General features: G+C 38.6%; 1 long non-coding RNA gene across 1 annotated transcript in view; it reads right to left on the bottom strand.

Moving 5' to 3' along the window:
* Nucleotides 1-255: 255 nt before the first annotated feature.
* Nucleotides 256-11572, bottom strand: part of LOC139797501 (uncharacterized) — a 118288-nt gene continuing 106971 nt past the window's right edge. Inside the window, exon 2 of the long non-coding RNA XR_011726496.1 lies at nt 256-331. This is a non-coding gene — a long non-coding RNA (uncharacterized lncRNA). The remainder of the gene's footprint in view (nt 332-11572) is intronic.

Genomic DNA, 11572 nt, shown 5'->3' with positions numbered 1-11572 from the left:
CACTTAAACCATTAATAGTGAATATTAATATTTTTCTTGGCAAAAGGATTATTTAGGCTGGTTTTATTTCTGGTTTATTCAGGCTACCACTTCCTCACTTCCACCATGAAGTGCAATTTTTCTTTTCGTTATGGCAAATTTCTGAGGCTGTATTTGAGTTCACATTTCTTAACAGTGCTGCAGGTACCTAATTTCAGTAAGAAATATTCTATTGCAGAAGTCTTTCTGTTTTTCTCCCTTAGTCATAATGAACCATTCTTCTTTTTTTTTTTTTTTTTTTTTTTTTTTTTTTTTTTTTTTTTTTTTTTTTTTTTTTTTTTTTTTTTTTTTCCTGAAAGATTCCATTTTGAGAAAAATTCCCACATTAAGAAGAAAGGGAATATTCTTTCTCAGGCATTTATTCTCCACTGGCAAATCTGAGTGGCTCAAAGAAATGCTGTAAATGATGTGACTGATGTGCTTGCTAGTTGATAGGATTTGCTCAGCAGGTGACTGTGTAGCATCAGCTCCCAAGAGAAACTGCAGTGACTTCCCAAGCAGGCATGCTGGGGGTTTAGACCCATGCAGGGATTTGGCAGCCTCTGGTTCTCTGCTGATATTTCCTTTGCCCAAAGCAGGTCCCATGCCTGAGATAAAAGTGCTGTTAAGGCTTTGTCACTTCCTTCTGTGGTAGTTACTGTGTTAGAATAATAAAATTGTTTTGGTTGGGAAAAAAAACCTTTAAGCACCAACCATTAACCCAGCCCTGCCAAGGCCACCACTAAACCATGTCCCTGAGCACCACATCTACACACCTTTTAAATACCTCCAGGGGTGCTGGTTGCACCACTTTCCTGGGCAACCTGTTCCAGTGCCTGGCATCCATTTGGGTGAAGAAATTTTTCCTAATATCCAATCTAAACCTCCCCTGGCATTTGAGGCCATTTCTTCTTGTCCAGTTGCTTGTTACTTGAGAGAAGAAAGTGACCCCCAACTCACTACAACGTCATTTCAGGTAGATGCAGAGAGTGAAGTCCCTTCAGTCTCTTTTTCTCCAGGCTAAACAGCCCCAGTTCCCTAACTGTCCCTTGTAAAACTTGTGCTCCAGACCTCTCACCAGCTTCATTGCCCTTCTCTGGACTCACTCTAGCACCTCAAGCATAGGGGACAATCCCTGCCCTAGTCCTAATGGCCACACTATTACTGAGACAAGCCAGGATACTGTTGGATTTCTTGGCCACTGGGGCACATCCTGGCTTATATTCAGCTGCTGTTGGCCAACACCCCCACGTCCTTTCATAGAATCATAGAATTATAGAATTGGCTGGGTTGGAAGGGACCTCAGAGATCATCAAGTCCAACCCTTGATCCACTACCGCTGCAGTTCCCAGCCCGTGGCACTGAGTGCCACATCCAGTCTCTTTTTAAATATCTCCAGGGATGGAGAATCCACCACTTCCCGGGGCAGCCCATTCCAATGCTTGATCACCCTCTCAGTAAAGAAATTCTTTCTAATGTCCAACCTAAACCTCTCCTGGCACAACTTAAGACCGTGCCCTCTTGTCTTGCTGAGGGCTGCCTGGGAAAAGAGACCAACCCCCCCCTGGCTCCAACCTCCTTTGAGGGAGTTGTAGAGAGTGATGAGGTCTCCTCTGAGCCTCGTCTTCTCCAGGCTGAACAGCCCCAGCTCCCTCAGCCTCTCCTCACAGGATCTGTGCTCGAGTCCCTTCACCATCCTTGTTGCCCTCCTTTGGACCTGCTCCAGGACCTCGATATCCTTCCTAAACTGAGGGGCCCAGAACTGGACACAGTACTTGAGGTGTGGCCTCACCAGCGCTGAGTACAGGGGATGACACTGCTACCTGACACTTTCCAGCCACTCTTTCCTGAGCCTGTAGCATTGTCTGGGGTTGTTGTGACCCAGGTGTTGCAATGTTTCACTATGCAAATAAAACTCCCATCTACTTGGCATGTAGAAATCATCCTCTGGGGAATACTGAATAGAAGCTCAGACCTCGGCTTGTATAGATCCATGATCTGCTGGATTATCTATGAACTTTTTGGGATGTCTGAGCTTATTCTTGGAGGTGAGAAAGTGCCACATCAATGATTACTTCAGGACCAAGCAGGGTGGGTTGCTCAGAGGAGGTCAGTAGTCAAAAGGCTGCACACATTCAGGCATAAGCATAACATAAGCCAATGGGACAAAAAAAATCTATAAAGTGATTTATCAGTGTGAGGAAAGATGCCCTTGAAAATATTACAATTGATGCATTTCTTGAAGTCTGTTTGTCTTCTAACTAAGCTTGCTTTTCTTGAGTTTTCCTTGAGTGTAGCCAGCTGTTTTTTCTTTTTGGCACTAATTTTGGCTGGATGTTCAGCTGCCTAGTAACTTTGCCATTTCAAATATTCGTCCATGTACCACTTATGTTTCATCTCATGCTGTGAAAAAAGCTTTCAGAATGGCTTCCTACAGGTGTTGAATAATTTAGATGAAAAATGAAACTTGCTGAATGCCACAATCAGTTTTAAGTATATAGAAGAGTTGCTGACAAGAATGACCTTTTTAGAGAACAACTTTTCAGGGAGTTTCTCTTCATCCATGCAGCTTTTCAGAGACTTCATTATCACTTTAATAATAAAGATTTAGAATGTTTTATTGATGCAGTAATAAGAAGCCTTGATAAAGACTGATGCTCTTATTAACAGTAAGATTAATAAAAATAACAAGCATTTGAACTTGAACACAACTAAGTTTCTAAAGCTGTCCTGAAGTTCATCTTCACAGGACTGGGCAACTCAGGTAAAGAAAACTGGATTATGTGCTATAGGAAACTCTAATATTCATGTCATCATTTCTCCTGTATGTTTCAGGCAGTTTATGATACTCATTGGGGAGCATCATAAGGGATGGTCTCTATTCCAATTATTATTAAACTATGGATTTCAAAGGGGATGTATGGTCTTCTAAAAACAGAGTTTTAAAGGTGTGATATGGCTATTTTACTCAGGTTTAAAAATGCTTAACTAAATATGACTTGAAACCAGCCTTCATTTAAAAATATTCAAGAACGTGGACACAAGTTCAAAACTTGACATAATTGCTTCCATTATTTTGGTTTGGAAAGGAGTGATGTTACCTATCTAACTATATACAGTACTACTCTTATATAAATATTCTTGATACACTGCATATGACTCTCTCCTTTAAATCCCCCCAATCCATATTAGGAAAGCAGACTTAAAAGTCCTTCAAAGCTGTGTGAGACAATAATCCTCATTTCAAAACATCTACTTTTAACTCGCTTATGTATAAAGATTGCTACTATGTGCTCCACTTAGAGAATAAAACAAATTAATCTGGAGGAGAAGCTATTCATCATGAATGTGTCAGCTTCCATAGTATCTCATAGCTTTTAAAAAGGTGTTTTGAACTACTCTATAAAATAATACCCCTCTTCTGAAAGGGAGTGAAGAAAAAAATGTTCTTTAAATAGTGCTGTGTTGTCATGAATTATGTGCTTACTCTCAGACAAATCCACTTACTTTTAATAACACCTATGTTTCTATAATCTGATGCCTTCATGAAATTTCTTTGCAGCCACTGAAGCTTTGCTGAGGTGAAAAGGTCTGTGCTGATGGGTGCATTTGTGAGGCCAGAGCTTCTTCACCAAATTTATCTGCCAGACCCTAGCTGAACCTCCATGGTGCAGTGAAAGGGGCACCTGAAAAATCTCCTGTTCCAGCATGCCTTCCAAGGAGCAGCTGAGGGACCTGGGGTTGTTTAGCCTGGAGAAAAGGAGACTGAGGGGAGACCTTCTTGCTCTCTGCAATTAATCTGACAGGTTGTGGAGAGTTGGAGGTTGGTCTCTTCCGCCAAAAAATAAGCAATAGAAAAAGAGGAAATGGCCTCAAGTTGTGCCAGGGAAGGTTTAGGGTAGATATTAGGAAAAATATTTCCACTCAGATGATTGTCAGGCACTGGAACAGGTTGCCCAGGGAAGCTGTGGAGTCACCATCACTGGAGATATTTAAAAGCTGTGTAGGTGTGGTTCTGAGGGATGTGGTTAAGTGATGGACTTGGCAGGACTGGTTTAATAATTGGCCTTGATGTTAAAGGTCTCCCCAACCAGAACCATTCTATGATTTTTCTTCTCTGTTGAAATATGGATAGAACATTCATGTTCTGGAGATCTAAGTGGTGTTTCCAGCTTAGCCTTGAACCTGTCAAATGGGTGACTTCCCTTGCCTGGGTGAAACCTTTTCTGGTGGATAGAAGGAGGGGAAAATGTCACTCATCATGTCCCTTGTAGATACTTTGAGGTCTAGAGATGAAAATCAGAACTGGAAGGGATAGGTGTTGAGATATGCATCTGTATGTCCAGATGCTCTAACACCATCCCACATTAGGAAATAAAACTTTTGGCATTTGCAGGCATAAATGGAAAATGAGTACCCTTGACTAGAAAGGTGAACATACACTTTTTAATCTGGGGCAGCAACCTATGTGGAGACAGATGTGACAGGGAGTGTTTACACTACTGTGGCCATATGGTAGCTTTAGGGAACAGGTTTACCTCTCTCAAAACTGAAATACAGCCATATGATTGTATAGTGAAAGCATGTTCCATCAGTGGGGGAAAATGAGCTTGCTTTTAAAAATGCATTAAACTAAAGGTGTTGTGGAATCAATGAACATTTGTTGCTTTGGCAGAGGGAAGTTACAGTGACTATTGTTGTAATTCTTAGGGTTTAAAGTTAGGTTTTTCAGGGGGGGGATTGGGGTTGGGTTTAGGGGTTTTTTTAGGCCTTTGAGTTAGGTGGGAATATCAACAAATTTTAACACCTGGAGTTCTGTGCTTTTTGGTGGAAGTTGGATCTTCAGTAGGAGTAGTCTCATCTGAGAACACCACTGAAACCACTAGGTGTGTGCTAAATATTTGTTAGGTCTTTTTAATAATGTCATATCCTCATCTATCAATATAAGGGATGTCTCAATGCCCCCTCTGGCTTCATTCTTTTGGGTCACCTTGTTTTATACATGACTTGTGACAAACAGTTAAGACATGGAGATGTCTCTCATAGCTGTGATCCTGTCCTGGCAGATGTCCAGAGTGCTCAGGGGCAGAAATGCCAGCACTGCTGGGAGGGGTTCTTCCCTTAAGTGCCACAATGTGTGCACAATCTAATTTGCCAGAGTTGTTCTGGGTTATTAATTGGATAATTAATCTGTATTTTATCCTCTCATTTGCAGCCAGAGCTTTTTCCAGTGAGGGACTGAGTTGTTATCCCATGGCTCTGGCCTTAGCAGTCTGTTTATTACTGCTGAAGTCCATTAGTCTCTTTATCCAAGACAAAAATCTCTCTGCTGAAGCTACACATGGTAGTACTATTTCCATGTGCAATGTGAGAGTTACACTGCAGACCATTGGGTAAGGCCAGGGATGAAGATGAATTGTTAAAAAGTAAGAAAAACGTAGGGGGTTTTGGGTTTTTTTTGTTTGTTTGTTTGTTGTTTTTGGTTTTTTTTTTAATTTTAGTGTGTTTAGAATTTGCCGTTTTGTGATTAACATTTGCAACATTCATTTGCAAACTAGAGTGGTAACACTGGCCAGCGGAGGGTGGTTTAATCTGTACTGAGGGTGGATGAGATTCTTTGGGATGAGGTTCTTTGGGATGCACATACAAACATCTACCAGAGGTACAGACACTGCTTCTCTTGAGCATTTTACTTTAAGTTTTGGGCAACAAATCCTCTCCTGCCAGAGAGCTCTTGCTCAGTGTTGCAGGAGCCCTGTGGAAGTGTTAAGGGGGCTGTAGTGTGTTTGTGCTCCTGATGATGTCTGTCTCGCTCACAGGGCTGAGCTGCCATATGCCAGTACAAGTTTGGGGCTTGGGTAGCACTAAGTCAGGTTGGAAAGAACAGCTGGCAAATCTGGAAAAAATCCTTGGCATACACAGATCAAGGAGTACATCTGCTCTCTTTGACTGTAGCATGTGGATGTCTATGTATGACTTAAACCCTCCTTTTGGGATATGGGTCGGTGGGTTTGTGCAGGAAGCACATGGGTGGGGAATGAATTCCCGTGCTCTTGGATCCCGTTATTGAAATCAAGATTTATTTATCTTTGGACCGTGGCTGACTGCCAGCAATTGAGAAGTAAAAGGATTCTTGGTGTTTCCTTTTGCAGAAACTTACCCTCCAGCAGTTTCTCTCTGTTCACTGCTAAAGCCCAGTCCTTCTCCCCACCTTGACCTTCCCTGTGAGCCTGGAACTATGGCTCGAGAGAACTCCCTCTGGCCACAGCAGGGGAAATGCTCTCTATCTTAAATGGTCATAAGGCCAAACTCAGTCTGGTATTAAAGAGGTAATGTCAAATAAATTCAGACAAATATTGAAAAATAGTAGGCTTATCCTTGTGCCAACTATTTTTATTGCTTCCTTTATTATAACAGATGAAGCAAGCTAATAAAGAATCTACCATTTGTATTTTAGCTCTAAGACTTAAGATGTAAAAGGTTTGATAGAAATGCTATAATGCAATTAGAGTATCTTAAAGTTCTTATTAGAGACACTTGCATCTCCAATCTGTCTGTCTTTCAACTGCTGCTTAGTATTATATAAATAAAACAGCATTATGACAGTGACAGTAACATCATGGGAGGGACTATGGGCCCAAATTGTTAGCATATAGTATAAGAAATAGACTAATCTGGTAAATTTTTATACAAAATAAATTGCATTTGCAATTTATTAAGACTCTGTTCCTGGGCTGATACTGTTCTTCTGAAGCATCCTTCATAACTCAACTTCATGCACAGCTTTATTTAATCAAAATGTGGCCAACTGGAATAAAAACAGCGTTACAGAAAAAGTGTCTTTGATTGTACATCTCTGAATATTATTTTCATGGATTTATTTGCTGCTTTTTTCTGCCTAGAGCTCATGCCTTTGACCTCATGAATACAGAGTTTTCTCATTCTATCTGATCTTTGAGTCATCAATGCCAGTAACAAAGCATCACCTTGAGCTAAGAAAATGTAAATTAAGTAGGAAAGCATCAGCTGGTCCTGATCTGGCTGTGATACATTGTCCCACATTAATATGGGATAAGGATTATGCTTTTACAAACAGCTTTTCCACCAAATCAATTTTAGTTGCAACGCTCATTTCCCTAAAAAGAGCTTCCCAAGTGAGTCTCATCTTGAGACTCTCAATCTGGAAGTCATAATGATTCATATTAAACTTTTGACTTAGATTACTGCGATCTATACAAATTCTAAGCTCAGTGGAAGCTTGGTGAAATACAAATTTTAAGATAGGCAAAATCCAGAGATGGTCAACACAGTGAGCATAAAGCCTAATGTGCCCACAGCTGTTATTATTGTTGCTTGCATTGCCAAATTCAGGTTGATTTTTAATTTGTATGATCATGTAACTGCACTCATTGGCAATTCCCCTTCCTACCCTGTTTGATGCAACGGGAAATATTCTCATGGCAGTCACACTGACATAACAGAAAAATGTTTCTTAGTTGCATTTAGAAAGACTCTGCACTGATTTGGGAGGAAGCTGGGTTAAGGCTTTGTCTGTTATGGGTTTTTCCAAGCATTTGACACTTTGGCTAATATATTTTCACCATTTAGTTGTAAACAGTATGGGGGAAACCTTGGTAGGAATGGCTGGATTCAAAGAGTACCAGTCATAGCTAAATCTAATTATAAATATTGAAACTCTTTTTCAATACCAGTAAATTAGTTTAGCCAGTAAAGCCAAAATCTATCAATGCATGATTTTTGAAGAACACAGCCTTTTTGAAAATTTATATTGGATAATAGCCCTTTTTTTTTTAAACTCATGATATTAATGGTTTCTTCTTTCTAGATGCACGTTTTATCAGTGCCTTCACACTCTGTTTATTTTAACTTCTCATATCTCAGGTTAAATCTACCACATCAGCCACAGCAATCAAAAAAACTTAGTGCCTGAAGCTAGTTACCAATGCTGCTGTAGCAAAACTGTCACTATTGCTTATTCAGGCTAGGGGGAGGGAAAGCTTGCTTGAGATGTGCAGCCCAAACAGCCTTAATGTGTTATTTTTGGCAAAATCAGGATATTTCTTTTAGCTTGAAACTACTTAATTTTTAGTAATAAAAATATACTACAGTCAACATGTCATCTCTGAGTAGGAAAAAAAGGCATGAGTGTATATTTTCATTACACTAAATGAAAAAAAGGACCTATAGAGTACAGCAGTTGAATATCAGCGTGCAGATCTGTCACATTTTTCATGAACTTCAGATGACAACTTATGCTCAAGACAAAAAAAAAAAAAAGCCCATGGCTACTTTTGTTAACCATCCACATTGAAATTTCAAATCTACAGTATTCTTCAAGTCCTTTATAGAGCTTATATAAAACATTTCATATTAAGTGTATAATAGCTTCTAAAACTACCTTCTTGATGTGACTGTAAAATCCATGTGTACTTTAGTTACCACTGGATCATCCATATCTGAATCAAAAATAGTTTATGCCTGTCAAATTTCATGTGAATGGGCCATACCTTCTGTTATTTAAGTGCATTTCATTTGCCATGGTCAAGGGCAAAGCACTGTGAGCACCAGCAACCACATCTATTTACTTCACTCAGATTGGAAAATAAGGAAAGAAAGCTCCAAGAAACTGAACAACTTGGGGAGACATCAATATTATCTTAAAATGCAATGTCAATTGATGACTTGACAGCTTCCTGGTTTCTATTGTGTTATTTTTGTTTTGGTTTGTTTTTGTTTTTTTATAAAATGACCTTCAAAAATGAAAGCTGACTGGCTTAAAAATACTTGCCCTGCTTTAATACCAGATTGCCTGGTGCTTAACACTTTGCTTCTCAAAAACAAAAATCCAAAGCAGAAAGAAAAAAACCAAAACAACTCCAAAACAAAACCCACAACAAACCCAAAAAGCATTTTGCCCCAGGTTTGCTTGAACTAAATGTAATGATCTGGGTTGATCACTTGATATCTGATTTTCTTACTCAAACCAACAATCACTTTTTTGAGTACAGCTATAAATGTTTGCCCATGAAGTGTTTTTAATATACCAACATCTACCAGTTTATCTTTTATATTTCAGTTTAATTGGCTCATGCAAGATAAAATCTTAACTGACAATATAAAATTATTTTGTGATACAAGAACTTGGTGACACTCAGAATACAAACACAGAGTCCTTGGTGTAGCATTTATCAGAGTTAAACTCTGCGTTACAGAATGAAGACCCACATACAGCCTTTTCTTTGAGAAATGAAAAGCTGTTCCAGCATCCTAAAGTGATCAGTTGACCAGATGTATATAAATATTCCAGCTCACTCTCCTATCCCTAAATGTAGGGGTTTACATTGTTAGTCTCTACTCATGAATTTTGATAATTTGTTAAAAAACTCAATTCAGAATATGTATTTTTATGCCTAGATCCTTGGATTTAACATGCTTCCCATTTTTTTTCATCCTTCAGTTGTGATAATATCCTTTTCTTTTTGTCCTGTGCTTCCAAGTCTTTCACTTGCTTTTTCTCTTGAGAGCATCATCTTGTTCCTATTGAAACCTGAAGCAAAGTAAGTTGTCTTCTCTTCACAACATGATTTATCCTATATCTAGTGGGGAGAAAAAGTTTCTTCTTTCTTAAGAAAAGACTAATGTTGACTAATGTTTTCTCTTATTAGCTCACTCTTGTTTACCCCTTATTTCTTTCTTGACTAGGTTACACATTCATTCACATCTGCCTGAAACATCTTACTGTATTATAAGCTGTTTTCTGAAGTAGAGGGATGAGAACTGAACTCTACGTAGGACCTTCAAATTTACCTCTTACACGGTTAGAATTTCCAAGTCTGGTTGCTTTTGTAAATTAATATAATTAGCTAATGAGCTACCTTCCTTTCACTCTACCATCCCAACCCTTAGTCACATTTAGACTGTGTGCAATTTGGCTACCCAATAGGTAAGCTCAATGTCCCTCTGCACTGGTGGAGGATGAGGCCTCCTACCCCACTCCATCCTGCAGCTCTGTCCTCTGCCAGAGGGCATTTATATCTGGTTTCACTTGCAACATATTCCATCAGTTGGAGTATATCCATTGAGTTTACATGAGATAATGCCATGAGGTGGTTATATTTTTACTATCCTAGACTGATAAAACCACACATGAATTTGATAGGCTTGGAGCTTGGGGCACTCTCTACACCACTTCTTCATAAACAGAAGTATTTAAAGATGATGTGTAGCTATTTAGATCCCTGTCAGTATTTCATTTTTAATGTATATTTGTCTAAAAAAGACCATGAATTTATCTGAGGCATCAGTGCAGATCCAGCCAGTAACTGCAGCAGAAAACCAGCACTGACAATGAGACAGGGATGCTTGAACAAGACAAGGAGGCCTTGTGGGAAAGGACCAGTGAAACACTGATTTTAAGTAGTCCTACTAATTTCTTAAACAAGAATGCAAACTCTGTGATGGAAAAGTGTGCAGCTTTTTAGACTACTTGTGATATAATCTGAATAAGACCAGGCTGTTCTAATCATTCCAAGCCTAAAACTTATCTGCAGACTGCAGGATACATAAACTAATGGTTTCAAAGCAGTGTTAAGTATTGCATAAAAAAGAGAAGTCTTGGAAAATCTAAAAATAATTAAAAAAAAATTCCAACGTCTATTGATTATATATTATGAAGTCTGTTTTCAAGAAGTGCTATTATTATATTTGGCAATATTGTAAGTTATTGAAAGCCAGTGATGATCTGAAACCAAACAATCAAGCTAGACCATGTTAAAAATCAGAAAAAGCAGCACACAAAGTTTTAAAGTATGGTGTGTTCAAAAGGTTTTTCTCTGTCATCTCTGATGATGACAATAAACAGATGTCAGTCATTACTGGAGAGCTGAAGAAATAGTGCTCCAGCTTTAAATTTACAGTTCACCTCAACTATTATAGAGAAACCAGTTACCCCTGTTGAAGCCAAAAAGGTAACTTCAAATGCTGGTAAGCAGGAATGTGTTGAAGTTGGTTGGTTCAATGTAGTATTTTAAATTAATCAGCCTTCTTGTATTGAAAATTAATATATAAAGTGTTGATTATCATGTGACTCTCCCAAAATTAATGTGGGAAGTAAATATAGCTCAGGAAAAATTTATTTTTAAGCTTTAATGAATACTCTGCTCCCTTTCCTTCCCCTCCCCTCTTAAATTATTTTGGTCAATTCCTCAGCTATATTCATGCATTAATCAAAGTACCTAAAGAATTCATTATTGTACAAGACCAGGCAGACTGTATGAAAAATATAACCATCAATATCAGTGTTATATTACACAGACGTACCCCATCTACCATAAGATGTCTCTGCCAATTATTTTCTGGATAGGAAAAGGAACACTGTCAGCTGAAAAAAATCACTCATTATGTTAATTTACAGTCCACTACATTGGACGAAATGCTTTAGAGATGACTGAAACTGGAACCTTTTTCGAGTTTAGGAACTAAAAAAGCTTTTTTTTTTTTTTCTAGGAAATAAGAGTTTGGTGGTTTTTAGTAT

This window comes from Heliangelus exortis, chromosome 6 (assembly GCF_036169615.1).
Source record: "Heliangelus exortis chromosome 6, bHelExo1.hap1, whole genome shotgun sequence".
Lineage (NCBI taxonomy): Eukaryota > Metazoa > Chordata > Aves > Apodiformes > Trochilidae > Heliangelus > Heliangelus exortis.
Note: the sequence above shows the minus strand (reverse complement) of the source record. Positions and strands in the feature narration are given on the sequence as shown.